The sequence below is a fragment of the Salmo salar genome, chromosome ssa11 (assembly GCF_905237065.1).
Source record: "Salmo salar chromosome ssa11, Ssal_v3.1, whole genome shotgun sequence".
NCBI classification, from domain to species: domain Eukaryota; kingdom Metazoa; phylum Chordata; class Actinopteri; order Salmoniformes; family Salmonidae; genus Salmo; species Salmo salar.
The window spans coordinates 89,953,834-89,971,165 of record NC_059452.1 but is presented as its reverse complement, the minus strand read 5'-3'; the positions used below and the strand labels follow the sequence as shown (position 1 = coordinate 89,971,165).

The 17,332-nt window shown below is 42.5% G+C and overlaps 1 protein-coding gene across 1 annotated transcript in view; it reads left to right on the top strand.

The window, feature by feature from the left end:
• Positions 1-3,349: 3,349 nt before the first annotated feature.
• Positions 3,350-17,332, top strand: part of LOC106563494 (sodium/calcium exchanger 1) — a 60,069-nt gene continuing 46,086 nt past the window's right edge. The window contains exons 1-2 of the mRNA XM_014129143.2: positions 3,350-4,084; positions 4,416-4,512. The gene's annotated coding sequence lies outside the window, so the exon portion shown is untranslated. The remainder of the gene's footprint in view (positions 4,085-4,415; positions 4,513-17,332) is intronic.

Here is a 17,332-nt window from a genome sequence, read left to right as displayed (position 1 = left end):
TTGGTTACATTTAGTTTTTGAAGGTGGTGGCATAATTCCCCAAATTAGTTGCTTTTCCATTATGATCTATTTTCAACAAAATACACTACCGGTCAAACATTTTAGAACACCTACTCATTCAAGGGTTTTTCTTATTTAAAAAAAAACTATTTTCTACATTGTAGAATAATATTGAAGACATTGCAACTATGAAATAACACACATGGAATCATGTAGTAACCAAAAAAGTGTTAAACAAATGTCACGTTCTGACCTGTAAAGGTATGATTTGTTAGTGTTTAGTTTGGTCAGGACGTGGCAGGGGGTATTTGTTTTATGTGGTTCAGGGTGGTTGTGTGTATGTGTCCATGTAGAGAGGGGTATTTGATTTATTAGTCCAGGGTTTTGGTTATTGTTCTATGTTAGTTTATTTCTATGTTCTGTCTAGTCATTTGTATTTCTATGTTTAGTTAATTGGTGTTGGGGACTTCAGTTGGAGGCAGCTGTCTATCGTTGCCTCTGATTGAAGGTCCTATAATTAGGGGTGTGTTTGTATTGTGGTTTGTGGGTAGTTGTATTCTGTTTTGTGCTTGTCACCTGACAGAACTGTTAGTGTCGTTTCTGTTAATTGTATACGTGTTTATTTTGTTTCTCCTTCTTATATATTAAAAAGAGAAGATGAGTATACACTTCCCTGTTGCGTCTTGGTCCTCCACACACGACAATCGTTACAACAAATCAAAATATATTTAACATTTCAGATTCTTCAAATAGCCACCATTTTCCTTCATGACAGCTTGGTACACTCTTGGCATTCTCTCAACCAGCTTCACCTGGAATGCTTTTGCAACAGTCTTGAAGGAGTTCCCACATATGCTGAGCACTTGTTGATTGCTTTTCCTTCACTCTGAGGTCCGACTCATCCCAAACCATCACAATTTGGTTGAAGTTGGGGGATTGTGAAGGCCAGGTCATCTGATGCAGCAATCCATCACTCTCCTTCTTGGTCAAATAGCCCTTACACAGCCTAGAGGTGTGTTGGGTCATTGTCCTGTTGAAAAACAAATGATAGTCACACTAAGCCCAAACCAGATGGGATGGCGTATCGCTGCAGAATGCTATTGTAGCCATGCTGGTTAAGTGTGCCTTGAATTCTAAATAAATCACAGACAGTGTCACCAGCAAAGCACCCCCACAGCACAACACCTCCTCCTCCATGCTTTACAGTGGGAAATATACATGCAGAGATCATCCGTTCACCTACTCTGCATCTCACAAAGACACAGCAGTTGGAACCAAAAATCTCCACTTTGGACTCCAGACCAAAGGACAGATTTCCACCGGTCTAATGTCTATTGCTTGTGTTTGTTGGCCTGAGCAAGTCTCTTCTTATTATTGGTGTCCTTTAGTAGTGGTTTCTTTTCAGCAATTCAACCATGAAGGCCTGATTCACACAGTCTCCTCTGAACAGTTGATGTTGAGATGTGTCTGTTACTTGAACTCTGTGACGCATTTATTTGGGCTGCAATTTCTGAGGCTGGTAACTCTAATGAACTTATCCTCTGCAGCAGAGGTAACTCTGGGTCTTCCATTCCTGTGGCGGTCCTCATGAGAGCCAGTTTCATCATAACACGTGATGGTTTTTGCGACTGCGCATGAAGAAACTTTCAAAGTTCTTGAAATTGTCCGTATTGACTGATCTTCATGTCTTAAAGTAATGATGGACTATCGTTTCTCTTTGCTTATTTGAGCTGTTCTAGCCATAATATGGACTTGGTATTTTACCAAATAGGGCTATCTTCTGTATACCCCCCTACCTTGTCACAACACAACTGATTGGCTCAAACGCATTAAGAAGGAAAGACATTCCACAAATTAACTATTAACAAGGCACACCTGTTAATTGAAATGCATTCCAGGTGACTACCTCATGAAGCTGGTTGAGAGAATGCCAAGAGTGTGCAAAGCTGTCATCAAGGCAAAGGGTGGCTATTTGAAGAATCTCAAATATACAATTTTATTTTGGTTACTACATGGTTCCATATGTGTTATTTTGTAGTTTTGATGTCTTTATTATTGTTGTACAATGTAGAAAATAGTAAAAATAAAGAAAAACCCTTGAATGAGTAGGTGTTCTAAAACTTTTGACTGGTAGTGTACATCTATTTAATTGCCCATTGGTATACAGTGGCACTCCACTTTACGTTCCCCAATGTAACATCTGGTTATAACAGTAAGTAAGATGAATGGATAGGAGGTTACAATGTTTTAATGGACTGGATTAGTCTTAATTGGTGTTGTTAATTGCCTACATCGTAGGCTATGCATGAAGCAAATAAGCAGTATTATGTTAACATCCGTAACTACGCGTTATGTTTTTTTTTTATTGAGACAATCCTATAATTCCCATCATTTCTGTCGGCCCTTCATACGCAGAGACTGTTGATGGCGAGCTGTGCGTTTCTATACTGAACACATGTATAAATGCAACATGTAAAGTGTTGGTCTCATGTTTCATGAGCTTAAATGAAAGATCACAGAAATGTTTCATATGCACAAAAATTTCAATCAAATTTTTTGCACAAGTTTGTTTACATCCCTGTTTGTTCTTTGCCAAGATAATACATCCACCTGACAGGTGTGGCATATCAAGAAACTGATTAAACAGCATGATCACTACACAGGTGCACGTTGTGCTGGGGACAATAAAAGGCCACTCTAAAATGTGTAGTTTAGTCACACAACACAATGCCACAGATGTCTCAAGTTTTGAAGGAGCGTGCAATTGGCATGCTGACTAATGGAATGTCCACCAGAACTGTTGCCAGAGAATTTAATGTTAATTTCTCTACCATATGCCGTCTCCAACATCGTTTTAGAGAATTTGGAAGTACGTCCAACTGGTCTCACAACCGCAGACCACGTGTTACCACGCCAGCCCAGGACCTCACATCCGGCTTCTTCACCTGCAGGATCGTCTGAGACCAGCCACCCGGACAGCTGATGAAACGGAGCAATATTTGTGTCTGTAATAAAGCCCTTTTGTGTGGAAAAACTCATTCTGATTGGCTGGGCCTGGCTTCCCAGTGGGTGAGCCGGGCTCCCAAGTGGGTGGGCCTGTGCCCTCCCAAGCCCACCCATGGCTGCGCCCCTACCCATGTGAATACTCAGTTTAGGGCCTAATGAATTTATTTCAATTCACTGATTTCCTTATGAAGTGTAACTCAGTAAAATCGTTGAAATTATTGCATGTTGCGTTTCTATTTTTGTTCTGTATAGATGTTCCAAACGTCCCCTCCCCTTGCCCTGCAGTCCAAGCTGCTAGAAGCTGCTGTTCCTTCTCGCGCATTGTTTTCTACCTTGTGCCAAAACCTGTCAACCGATAGACGAAATAAGACAGGGCTGCATTTGCATATATCCTTATGTCTGCCTATCCAACACTTTCTTCCCCATTCGCATCGCTTTCGCTTCCATGCTCTACTGATGCTGATGTGAGTGTTGGGTTTGCGTCTTTTTAGTACATCTTCATCACTCATTCCCGCCTCTTCGAATAGGCTCTGAGAAACAGCATTTTGAAATAGATTTTTTGGTTGATTGCGAAACATTCTGCCAAAGCGGTTTGTTCTTAGTTTAATTTAGTGTAGACAAACAGCATTTGGTTCTTCTGGAGAGTAAATGGCTGATCAAAGAGGAGCGAGGATCCTTAAACGATCCAACACTGTGTCAATAATTAGACTAATTAATTCCGCTTCAACAACCTCTCATTGCCTTGTTCACAGATAGGCAACTAATACCAATTTCGATTTTAGAAAAATCAAAACAGATATTCTGGATACAAGACATTGTTTAGTACGAATAAAAGAACAAGGACCGATCATAGCCTATCTATTAATTCCAAGTTAGCAACGAAACCTGCCTGAGAAGCCTATTCCTGAAAAACGCCTAGGAAAACAGAGCGACGTATCCAAAATCCAGCGCATCAGCGTAGCCTACGGAACACCATTGATAGTGTTCTTTGGAAGTGACAGGCTACAGTGTTTTGCCGTGCCACATTGTATACGGAGGAGTCGAAGAAGGATAGGAGGCAGATGATATTGGGCAGCAAGTGAGTATTATGGATATGGATGAAGCATTACTTTATGCCTTGACCATATTCATTCTGCAAATAAGCTATCACTCTAATGATAAACGAGGATGTTTAACAAATAAGCTAACCAATAATATTTGTCTCATTGTGAGGTCAGTTGGATTGTATAAATGGTGCAATTCCTTTGATAAATCAATACATTATACTTCAATAGTTGATTTGGAGAACGATAGTCAACTTCATATAGGGTATTTTTGTGTACTCCGTTATGAATGGTTAGTAGTGGCATTTTATGTATCTCTATCAAATAAGTTGTTAGAATTGATGGAATTGTCTTGTCTTGCACCAGTTCCATTTAGGAAGAAAACCTGCCTGCCATTCCCAAGAGCGAAGGGTGATGATCTGTTAAGACCAGTTTGTTGCTCACTGCTGACAGCAGCACTCAGGTGAGTGATAATAATATTCTGTCTACTGAGAAAGTTGTACATATTATGGGGTAGTGTATGTTTTGTCAAAACCATGGAAAAAGTAATGTTGGCAAATAACTAATTAGTCATGACCTCAGCCACTGACTTTGATTATATCCTGAGTCTATAGTGGTTCTAGCTACATGTTTACTTGTTAATGTTTGTGGTATATAACAACAGTGTTGTGTTCAGTTGTTGATGCCGTCGATAACACACCCGTTTAATGTCAACCTGTGTGTAAGTCTTATGTTCTAAATTGTCTTTATGATAGTGTTGTCATGGTAATGATATAAGGTTTACAGGACCAACAGATCTGTCTTATTAAGATGTGACTATATGAACATGGTTTGCGTAAGACATTGAGATTAGGATATACCTGAGACCTGAGTGTTATTGTACCGCAACAACACTGTACCTGCAAGTTGCCTATCCAAAGTAGTGTGTCTTTGCCCAGAGCAAATGTATTTTATTTGGATTTATTTTATTAAACCTTGCACAGGGAAGAACCATTGAGACCATGCCTATTTTGTAAGGGTGCCCAGCTTCAGACACAAAAAGCAGGAGAAAATACAAATTTAAATTACGTTAAATGACAACAGTGTGAGTTGCTGTTAATATTCCCATGAGGAAACATGTTTCATTAGTGCAATGTATTAGTGTGTATGTTTTGCCTCATACTCGATGTAGGTTCCCTAGTGATACTGTATTATGGAGAATGAAAAAATAATGGAGGATGGATGGTGCTTTCAAGACAATTCGGAAAACTCTGAATGTTTTTTGCACAGAGCTTCCTATTGGTCGATTCTGATATTTTCCAAGTGGGAAACTCGGCGCACATTTTTCTACAACTAGTTTCCAAGTCGGGAAATTTCAGAGGTGCCGAGTTGTCTTGAAAGCGGCAGGAGACCTGAGATGTTTAGACCATATACATAATCCTGTGTATGAGTTAAATTCTGATGTTGAGTTAGTGGTTCTATTTTTATTACCACCTGTTATGGGAATCCAGTTCCACTGCTATCCTTTCTTGTAGGGCTTGGCACTGGAAATTATGATTGAAGAATGTATTTTAATTCTGAGAGAAAGATGTTTGGCGCTTTCTTTGTTATGTAGCCATTTCTATTTTTGCATCTTGACTATTTATGGTCTCATTTTAAAGGGTTGAGGGTGGTAAATGCGATGTGTTGTGTTTTGATGTGATCTATTAACTACCCATCCTAGATGCCTGGTGTGAAAGAGAATAATTGCAGACAGCAACTCAGTGAACACATCCATACTAATCTAACCTTCTTAACAATGGCGCCGACAGAGATGGTCGCCTCGCTTCGAGTCATTAGAAACTATGCAGGATTTAGTTTTTTTATGTATTATTTCTTACATTGTTACCCCAGGAAATCTTAAGTCTTATTACATACAGCTGGGAAGAACTATTGGATATAAGAGCAACATCAACTTACCAACATTACGACCAGGAATACGACTTTCCCAAAGAGGATCCTCTGTTTGGACCACCACCCAGGACAATGGATCTAATCCCAGAAGCTGACCCAAAACAACGGCACCACAGAAGGGGCAGACAGAGCGCCCTCCTGGTCAGGCTTCGTAGACGTGCACATTGCCCACAGCTCCCGAGAATACTACTCGCTAATGTCCAGTCTCTTGACAACAAGGTAGACGAAAATCGAGCAAGAGTTTCCTTCCAGAGAGACATCAGAGATTGTAACATTCTCTGTTTCATGGAAACATGGCTCTCTCGGGATATGTTGTCGGAATCGGTTCAGCCACCGGGCTTCTCCATGCATCGCACCGACAGAGATAAACACCTCTCTTGGAAGAGGAAGGGCGGGGGTGTATGCTTCATGATTAATGACTCATGGTGTAATCATAACAACATACGGGAACTCAAGTCCTTCTGATCACCCGACCTAGAATTCCTTACAATCAAATGCCGGCCATATTACCTCCCAAGAGAATTCTTACAGATGGTAGGCAAGGTCACAGTTATGAAAACTTAGGACACTAAAGAGGCCTTTCTACTGACTCTGAAAAACACCAAAAGAAAGATGCCCAGGATACCTGCTCATCTGCGTGAACATGCCTTAGGCATGCTGCAAGGAGGCATGAGGACTGCAGATTTACATTTTACATTTACATTACATTTAAGTCATTTAGCAGACGCTCTTATCCAGAGCGACTGTGGCCAGGGAAATAAATTGCAATGTCAGTACTGTGAGACGCCTAAGACAGCGCTACAGGGAGACAGGATGGACAGCTGATCGTCCTCGCAGTGGCAGACCACATGTAACAACACCTGCACAGGATCAGTACATCCGAACATCACACCTGCGGGACAGGTACAGGATGGCAACAACTGCCCGAGTTACATCAGGAACGCACAATCCCTCCATCAGTGCTTAGACTGTCTGTAATAGGCTGAGAGATGCTGGACTGAGGGCTTGTAGGCCTGTTGTAAGGCAGGTCCTTACCAGACATCACCGTTAACAACGTCGCCTTTGGGCACAAATCCACCGTCGTTGGACCAGACGGGACTGGCAAAAAGTGCTCTTCACTGACGAGTCACGGTTGTGTCTCACCAGGGGTGATGGTCAGATTCGCGTTTATCGTCGAAGGAATGAGCGTTACACCAAGGCCTGTACTCTGGAGTGGGATTGATTTGGAGGTGGAGGGTCCGTCATGGTCTGGGGCGGTGTGTCACAGCGTCATCGGACTGAGCTTGTTGTCATTGCAGGCAATCTCAACGCTGTGCGTTACAGGGAAGACATCCTCCTCCCTCATGTGGTACCCTTTCTGCAGGTTCATCCTGACATGACCCTCCAGCATGACAATGCCACCAGCCATACTGCTCGTTCTGTGCGTGATTTCCTGCAAGACAGGAATGTCAGTGTTCTGCCATGGCCAGCGAAGAGCCTGGATCTCAATCCCATTGAGCACGTCTGGGACCTGTTGGATCGGAGGGTGAGTACTAGGGCCATTCCCCCCAGAAATGTCCAGGAACTTGCAGGTGCCTTAGTGGAAGAGTGGGGTAACATCTCACAGCAAGAACTGGCAAATCTGATGCAGTCCATGAGGAGGAGATGCACTGCAGTACTTAATGCAGCTGGTGGCCACACCAGATACTGACTGTTACTTTTGATTTGTTCAGGGACCAATTATTACATTTCTGTTAGTCACATGTCTGTGGAACTTGTTCAGTTTATGTCTCAGTTGTTGAATCTTATTATGTTCATACAAATATTTACTTATGTTAAGTTTGCTGAAAATAAACGCAGTGGACAGTGAGAGGACGTTTCTTTTTTTGCTGAGTTTATATCCTGAGGCTGCATTTATTGTAGCTGGGGATTTTAACAAAACAAATTTGAGAACAAGGCTACCTAAATTCTATCAGCATATTGATTGCAGTACTCGCGGGAGTAATACACTCGATCACTGCTACTCTCTTCCGCGATGCATACAAACCCTCCCCCGCCCTCCTTTTGGCAAATCCGACCATGACGCCATCTTGCTCCTACCGTCTTATAGGCAGAAACTCAAACAGGATGTACCAGTGACTAGAACCATTCAACACTGGTCTGACCAATCGGAATCCATGCTTCAAGATTGTTTTGATCACACGGACTGGGATATGTTCCAGTCAGCCTCAGAGAACAACATCGACCTATGAGTTTATAAGGAAGTGCATTGGAGATGTTGTACCCACTGTGACTATTAAAACCTACCCTAACCAGAAACCGTGGATGGATGGCGGCATCCGCGCAAAACTGAAAGAGTGAACCACTGCATTTAACCATGGAAAGAGGTCTGGGAATATGGCTGAATATAAACAGTGTCATTATTCCCTCCGCAAGGCAATCAAACAGGTGAAATGCCGGTACAGGGACAAAGTAGAGTTGCAATTCAATGGCTCAGACACGAGACGTATGTGGCAGGGTCTAGAGGAAATCACGGATTACAAAAAGAAAACCAGCCAAGTCTCGGACACCGACGTCACGCTTCCAGACAAACTAAACACCTTCTTTGCCCGCTTTGAGGATAATACAGTGCCACCGTCGCTGCCAGCTAACAAGGACTGCGCTCCCACCCGCACCTTCTCTGTGGCCAACGTGAGTAAAACATTTAAACGTGTTAACCCTCACAAGGCTGCTGGCCCAGACGGCATCCCTAGCCGCGTCCTCAGAGCATGCGCAGACCAGCTGGCTGGTGTGTTTACTGACGTATTCAATCGCTCCCTATCCCAGTCTGCTGTCCCCACATGCTTCAAGATGGCCACCATTGTTCCTGTACCCAAGAAGGAAAAGATAACTGAACAATATGACTACCGCCCCATAGTACCCACTTCTGTCATCATGAAGTGCTTTGAGAGAATAGTCAAGGATCCAAGAACCTCCACCTTACCGGCCACCCTAGACCCACTTCAGTTTGCATACCGCCCCAACAGGTCCACAGACGATGCAATCGCAATCACACTGCATACTGCCCTATCCCATCTGGACAAAAGGAATACCTATGTAAGAATGCTGTTCATTGACTACAGCTCAGCATTCAAGACCATACTACCCTCCAAGCTCATCATCAAGCTGGAGGCCCTGGGTCTCAGGGCCCTGGGTCTAACTCATCCCAAACCATCTCAATTTGGTTGAGGTCAGGTGATTGTGGAGTCCAGGTCATCTGATGCAGCACTCCATCACTCTCCTTCTTAGTAAAATAGCCCTTACACAGCCTGGAGGTGTGTTGGGTCATTGTCCTGTTGAAAAACAAATGATAGTCCCACTAAGTGGAAACCAGATCGTATCGCTGCAGAATGCTGTGGTAGCCATGCTGGTTAAGTGTGCTTTGAATTCTAAATTGGGAACCACACATGCAGAGATCATCCATTCACCTACTCTGCGTCTCTGTGGTTGGAACCAAAAATCTCCAATTTGGACTCATCAGACCAAAGGACAGATTTTCACCGGTCTAATGTCCATTGCTCGTGTTTCTTGGCCCGAGCAAGTCTCTTCTTATTGGTGTCCTTCAGTAGTGGTTTCTTTGCAGCAATTCGACCATGAAGGCCTGATTCACACAGTCTCCTCTGAACAGTTGATGTTGATGTGTTTGTTACTTGAACTCTGTGAAGCATTTATTTGGGCTGCAATTTCTGAGGCTGGTAACTCTAACTTATCCTCTGCAGTAGAGGTAACTCTGGGTCTTCAATTTTGGTGGCAATCCTCATGAGAGCCAGTTTCACCATAGCGCTTGAGGGTTTTTGCGACTGCACTTGAAGAAACGTTCAAAATTCTTGACATTTTCTTGATTGACTGACCTTCATGTCTTAACGTAATGATGGTTGAGATCGTTTCTCTTGTGACCTCTAATGAGGTCGTTTCTCTTTGCTTATTTGAGCTGTTCTTGCCATATTCTGTATACAACCCCTACCTTGTCACAATACAACTGATTGGCTCAAACACATTAAGAAGGAAAGAAATTCCACAAATGAACTTTTAACAAGACACACGACCTCATCAAGCTGGTTGTGAGAATGCCAACCATGTGCAAAGCTGTCATCAAGGCAAAGGGTGGCTACTTTGAAGAATATCAAATGTAAAATATATTTTGATTTGTTTAACACCTTTTTGGTTACTACATGATTCCATAGGTGTTATTTCATAGTTTTGATGTCTTCACTAATATTCTACAATGCAGAAAATAGTAAAAATAAAGACAAAACCCTTGAGTGAGTAGGTGTGTCCAATCTTCATTTGGACACACCTTCATTTCATTATTCCTATTTTATTATCCTATATGTTATATCAGATTTAAAATAGTTTATTCTCTTAAGATACAGGTATCAATATGTCTGTTTCTGCATGTACAGTAGGGTTATTTTCTCACGTTGAGGCATTTTGTTCATGCCAAACATCCCCATTGAGCTGGATCAGCTCTAGTTCCATTCTTATCTTTTTGTGAGATGAGGTTTAGTTAGAGGCATGAACTTTCACTCCAAGCCTGTTCCGCCAATGCTTTTTCTTCATCTGCAATCCTGCAATCTAAATGGTAGTGAGTAGTGGATTCGCTGTTTTTCTCAGTTCACAAAGTCACGACCACAGATCATTTTCCGGTTCGACTGGGAAATAGTACTGCCAGGGTTCAGGGATGCCTCTCAGAGAGAGTTACATGAGTTTGCATTGAAAAGATCACGTGCAAAGCTATCCCTGTGTCATCTATTTGTATTTATTTTAACAGGGAAGTAGACTGAGAACACATTCTCATTTACAACAATGGCCTGAGGAGTAGTTACAGGGATGAATGAGCCAATTGGAAGCTGGGGATGATTAGGAACACATGATGGTATGAGTGGGATGCAGTTCAGAGGCAAGCCAGCGGTGGGATGCAGTTCAGAGGCAAGCCAGCGGTGGGATGCAGTTCAGAGGCAAGCCAGCGGTGGGATGCAGTTCAGAGGCAAGCCAGCGGTGGGATGCAGTTCAGAGGCAAGCCAGCGGTGGGATGCAGTTCAGAGGCAAGCCAGCGGTGGGATGCAGTTCAGAGGCAAGCCAGCGGTGGGATGCAGTTCAGAGGCAAGCCAGCGGTGGGATGCAGTTCAGAGGCAAGCCAGCGGTGGGATGCAGTTCAGAGGCAAGCCAGCGGTGGGATGCAGTTCAGAGGCAAGCCAGCGGTGGGATGCAGGGTGGTATGAGTGGGATGCAGGGTGGTATGAGTGGGATGCAGGGTGGTATGAGTGGGATGCAGTTCAGAGGCAAGCCAGCGGTGGAATGCAGGGTGGTATGAGTGGGATGCTGGGTGGTATGAGTGGGATGCTGGGTGGTATGAGTGGGATGCAGGGTGGTATGAGTGGGATGCAGGGTGGTATGAGTGGGATGCAGGGTGGTATGAGTGGGATGCAGGGTGGTATGAGTGGGATGCTGGGTGGTATGAGTGGGATGCAGGGTGGTATGAGTGGGATGCAGTTCAGAGGCAAGCCAGCAGTGGAATGCAGGGTGGTATGAGTGGGATGCTGGGTGGTATGAGTGGGATGCAGGGTGGTATGAGTGGGATGCAGGGTGGTATGAGTGGGATGCAGGGTGGTATGCTACTGCTGATTAAATCACCTACAGTTGAAGTTCATCTTAATGCATGTTGTGGATAGATAACATGAATCTGTTTCTTGTCATCAGCTAAATTCAAGAAATGGTTTATTTTGTGATCCATACTCTGGATATGGGGAAGCCAAAAGAAACACATATGCTATGTGGAAGAGGCTTTTTGCGTGCTTTAGTCAGATTTACACCTTCAACCTCATTTGGTGTTGAGCCACATTTTGTTCGATGTCTCTCAAACGTCTTCCCAGTCTTACAATTACTAAAAGGAACAGGTCTAAGTGTTTTATTTTGTGTGCTCAGAGACCTTTGTGACCATCGAATACCAAAGTCATTCTTTACCGTGTTGAGCTTTCCAGGACCTACATGGACCCCAATCAGGCGACCTCAGGAGAACTTGTGCCCCAGTCTCTGGACCAGTGTTTCCTAAGTCCAGTCCTCGATTACCCCCAACAGCACACATTTTTTTGTTGTAGCCCGGGACGAATACCCACTCATTCAACTCATTCAGGGCTTGATGATTAGTTGACAAGTTGAATCAGGTGTGCTTGTCCAGGGTTACAATACAAATGAGTACTGTTGGGGATACTTGAGGACTGGAGTTGCAAACAATGCTCTAGACCATAGCAATTTAACATGGCAAATGTCTCTGGTGTGCACAGTGAATTCTGTGATGCTCTAATGAATGCACAAACATGATTGTGGATCCTTTTTTCTTTAGACCTGTAGGAATGTTAATTTCAGATTTAATGTCTGTTTCCTGTTTGGTGTTTGGCTTTGTGACGCACTAAATGAATTTGCAGAGGCGTTGTAATCTCTCAACAGAAACTGATGAACAGTCTCAGGGTCTCGGTTAATTATAAAAATGTTGTTGACACTTCTGTCTGTGCGTGTTGCAGTGACTGAGAAAATCTAATGTATTTTGCTGTGTTTATGCAATTGTTTTTTTTATATGTTGACACAGCCCCTAATTACCACCAAAGATCTAGAAGTGATTAATTGGAACCAAGCTACCAACGGCACATTACGGTCTCATTCCCTCCTAAAAAAATATAAGGGTGCTTGACAAATCAAATCTGGCAAACATTGATTGTACAGTGTCCACTCAAACATGCCATTATGTACTGCCAAGTATTTTCACTGTACACATATAGAGCGTTGTAAAGCAGCAGAGCAGCAATGGTTCCAGGTGCTGTCCATGGTCCTGATTCTGCATGTTAGAAACAGCTACAATAGTTAGATGAAATCTTGCTAATCAACACCAACCATTGAGAACACTGAAGACTGGAGAAGTGGCAGAGCTATCAATTTTTTTCCTGGAAATTAAAAGCACAATTTAAGTTGTATGTCTTTGGGCTCCACCATGGTGAAGAGAATGTTAAATCCCACAATCTCTTAAAAACCCTTTCTCACTCGCTGTCATTCTCTCTCTCGCATTCTCTTTCTCTCTCTCTCTCTGTCTCTCTCACACACACGCACACACACAACCAGACATGGGTTCAAATATGTGTGTATTTCAATATTTGTTATTTAAATACTATTTTCTGTATTTGGGTATTTTCAAATACTAAGTCCAAAATATATACTTTTATTTGAATACTTGAATGGTTATTTGTAAAAAAAAATTAAAAAAGATTTTATTTCAAGTACTATTTTCAAATACCTGGTTTAAATTCATGATTCAGTGTATTTTTGTATTTTCAAATACTGTACTTTCCAAGTGTATTTCCAATTACAAAACGGGTTGTTTGGATCCTGGATGCTGATTGTTTGATATCCCGCAAAATACCATGACGTGGTAATCTCATTATTCCACTATCCCGCGCCCCAGGCAGGAAATGTATACATATCATCTCCCTGGAGGAATAAAGCGTCTAAACATAATTTTTCCATGCTACTATTTGGTTTGCAACAGTTGGAGGTTTTATACACCTACCTGTCTACCTCTATAACCTGTGCAACAATGTATCATTTTACAAATGCGATCTCTCCCGTGTTAGTAGTCAGATACAGATATGTTCCTAGGGCTAGCTAGCCTAAGAATGAATGTGAAAATAACAATTCACCATGGAAACCTATTGGATATTTATTAAATAATAATTTATTGAAGTTCTTGTCTCTCATCATCATTGCATCTCTGATAGCTAGCTACACTACCGGTCCAAAGTTTTAGAACACCTACTCATTCAAGGGTTTTTCTTTATTTTGACTATTTTCTACATTGTAGAATAATAGTGAAGACATCAAAATTATGAAATAACTCATATGGAATCATGTAGTAACCAAAAAAGTGTTAAACAAATCAAAATATATTGTAATGAAACAGGCAGGGAGCAGGTCTCGAACCCTTGACCTTCTAGCCCGAAGTCCAAAGCGCTATCGACTGTGATGTCCGCGCTTATAAACCCCGGGTCGTTACACTACTCCCTCCTTTCAAAGAGCTCGTCCTCGCGCTAGCTTGCGACTCTACGTCTTACAGGAACGCGCTCACTGGCCAAGCACACGCACTGTCGTGGATGCAAGGTCCAATCCTACTTCTGACACCAATGTAATGAAACAGGCAGGGAGCAGGTCTCGAACCCTCGACCTTCTAGCGCGAAATCCAGTGCGCTATCGACTGCCGCAAAAGCATGCTCGAGCGGCGGAGTCGATATCCGCGCTTATAAACCCAGGGTCGTTACAATATTTTATATTTGAGATTCTTCAAATTGCCACCCCTTGCGTTGATGACAGCTTTGCACACTCTTGGCATTCTCTCAACCAGCTTCATGAGGTAGTCACCTGGAATGCATTTCAATTAACAGGTGTGCCTTCTTAAAAGTTCATTTGTGGAATGTCTTTCCTTCTTTATGCATTTGAGCCAATCACTTGTGTTGTGACAAGGTAGGGGGGTATACAGAAGATAGCCCAATTTGGTAAAAGACCAAGTCCATATTATGGCAAGAACAGCTCAAATGAGCAAAGAGAAAAGACAGTCTATCATTACTTTAAGACATGAAGGTCAGTCAATATGGAACATTTCAAGAACTTTGAAAGTTTCTTTGAGTGCAGTTGCAAAAAACATCATGCGCTATGATGAAACTGACTCTCATGAGGACCACCACAGGAAAAGAAGACCCAGAGTTACCTCTGCTGCAGAGGATAAGTTCATTAGAGTTACCAGCCTCATAAATGCTTCACAGAGTTAAAGGAACATCTCAACATCAACTGTTCAGAGGAGACTGTGAATCAGGCCTACGTGGTCGAATTGCTGGAAAAGAAACCACTACTAAAGGACACCAATAATAAGAAGAGACTTGCTCGGGCCAAGAAACACGAGCAATAGACATTAGACCGGTGGAAATCTGTCCTTTGGTCTGGAGTCCAAATTGGAGATTATTGGTTCCAACCGCCGTGTCTTTGTGAGATGCGGTGTGGGTGATTGGATGATCTCCGCGTGCGTATTTCCCACCATAAAGCATGGAGGAGGAGGTGTTATGGTGTGGGGGTGCTTTGCTGTTGACACTGTCTGTGATTTATTTAGAATTCAAGGCACACTTAACCAGCATGGCTACCACAGCATTCTGCAGTGATACGCCATCCTATCCGCTTAGTGGGACTATCATTTGTTTTTCAACAGGACAATGTCCCAACACACCTCCATGCTGTGTAAGGGCTATTTGACCAAGAAGGAGAGTGATGGAGTGCTGCATCAGATGACCTGGCTTTGGTTTTGCAAAGGTGTTGTGGACGAGCGTGGCATATGGGTGTAAGCATCTGCCGCTGGTTCCAAAGGTTGCATGTTTGAATCCAGCTATAAAAAGTTGTTTTTGATATTTTTTGTTTTAAGCCTCTCCTAAACCTTAACCCTTATCTTAACCATTTGGAGTTAATGCCTAAACTTAATCTTGGAATGATACAGGGATGAAACAAAACACTTTGAAATTTGACTTTTACATTTGAGAAAACTTGCGCCAACCTTAGTAGTTGTTGCCTGTGTGATTATTGGATATTTATTGAACCATTATTTATTGAAGATCTTGTCTATCATCACCATTGAATCTCTGCTAGCAAGCTACGTGCCAATTATTTGTTTAGCATAGCAATGTCGAATGAATAGAATGATTCGAATTAACGTGACATGACATGAGAAAATAACTAATGACCAGCCGCTTGTGGAGCAACTTCAGAATGCAAACACAAATTTACTTGTTTAAATAATGTTTTTAATGAAAAAATGTAATTCAAATTTGTATAAATATGTTGGCAACTGTTTTATAAAAGCAATAAGGCCCTCAAACCTGGGGATTATTGTGTGATAACTCCTTCCTAAGGGCTGTTCCCAGCCCAAAGCGACCAGCCCTTCGGAAGGAGTTATCACACAATAATCATTGGGTTCTCAGGCCTTACTGTTACTTTATTCCAGTATTCAACTAATTGTTTTTTCAAATAAAATAATCTGAATATGTGTTTAAAAGTAATTTAAATACCTGAAATAGAATTTGAACCCAGGTCTGTCACACACACACACACACACACACACACACACACACACACACACACACACACACACACACACACACACACACTACCTCCATCTGTCTGGAGCCCTATTAAATGTCAAGCTCTGCTTTTTTCTCTACTCCCTGTATTTAAATTAATGTTTTAGAGTGAATTCCATTTTGAATTGAGTCATTTCAGGATTTGAATTGGACATACCATTTTTATTATAAAATGCTCATGATGCAGACATGGGTTTTTTAGATATTCAAATCAATATGTTCTCCCTCTTTCTCCCTCCATCCCTTTTGCTTTCTCTCCCTCCACCCCTCTCACTTTCTGTAGGTCTCTTTCTGTCTGTCTGTCTGTCTGTCTGTCTGTCTGTCTGTCTGTCTGTCTGTCTGTCTGTCTGTCTGTCTGTCTGTCTGTCTGTCTGTCTGTCTGTCTGTCTGTCTGTCTGTCTGTCTGTCTGTCTGTCTGGGCTGTCTGTCTGGGCTGTCTGTCTGTCTGTCTGGGCAGTCTGTCTGTCTGGGAAGTCTGTCTGTCTGGGCAGTCTGAATGGCTCTGCCCAGCATAATGCCAGGCTACACACCAGACAGAGTCAAAATGCCAACAAGAAGTCACACGTTGAGGTCACTCAACGGATATACCAGCCAGTTGTGCATGACATTGATAACAAGTAAATCTATTTCTGCTGTTAGAAATTCCATGTGTTTTTGCTTCATGATAATTGAAATGAGAATGTGCTTTAGCCATATTGAGAAGGCATAGTGCCCAATGTCAATACTTCCCTTCCTATAAATGCTTTTCTGTGATATCGGGTTTTGCTCAGTTATTTGGGCATGTGCCCACACTGGCTCCATCTCTGTGTAATATTGCAGTCATTACTGAGTGAATGTCAACGACTCTTGAATGGAAATGTGTAAGACGTGTGGATATAGGTTGGCAAAGTACAGCGAAAGAGTTGGCAAGGCAAGTTTTAAGACCAAGAATATGACATATGGGGGTTATGTGGCAACACAACTAGTGGCACAGAAAACTTGAAGTGGGGTTGGGGAGGAGTAGGGGAGGGGGGGGGTACAAGATTTCCAGCAGATACTTGAGACATAGAGAGGAGACGAATGGAGAATGTAGCTGTGCCTGCCCCTGGGCAAATATCACCAATTGAAAGAAGAAAGTAAAAAGAAGAGGTAGTGTTATTTTTGTCTGGCACATGCCATATACTCCAGATG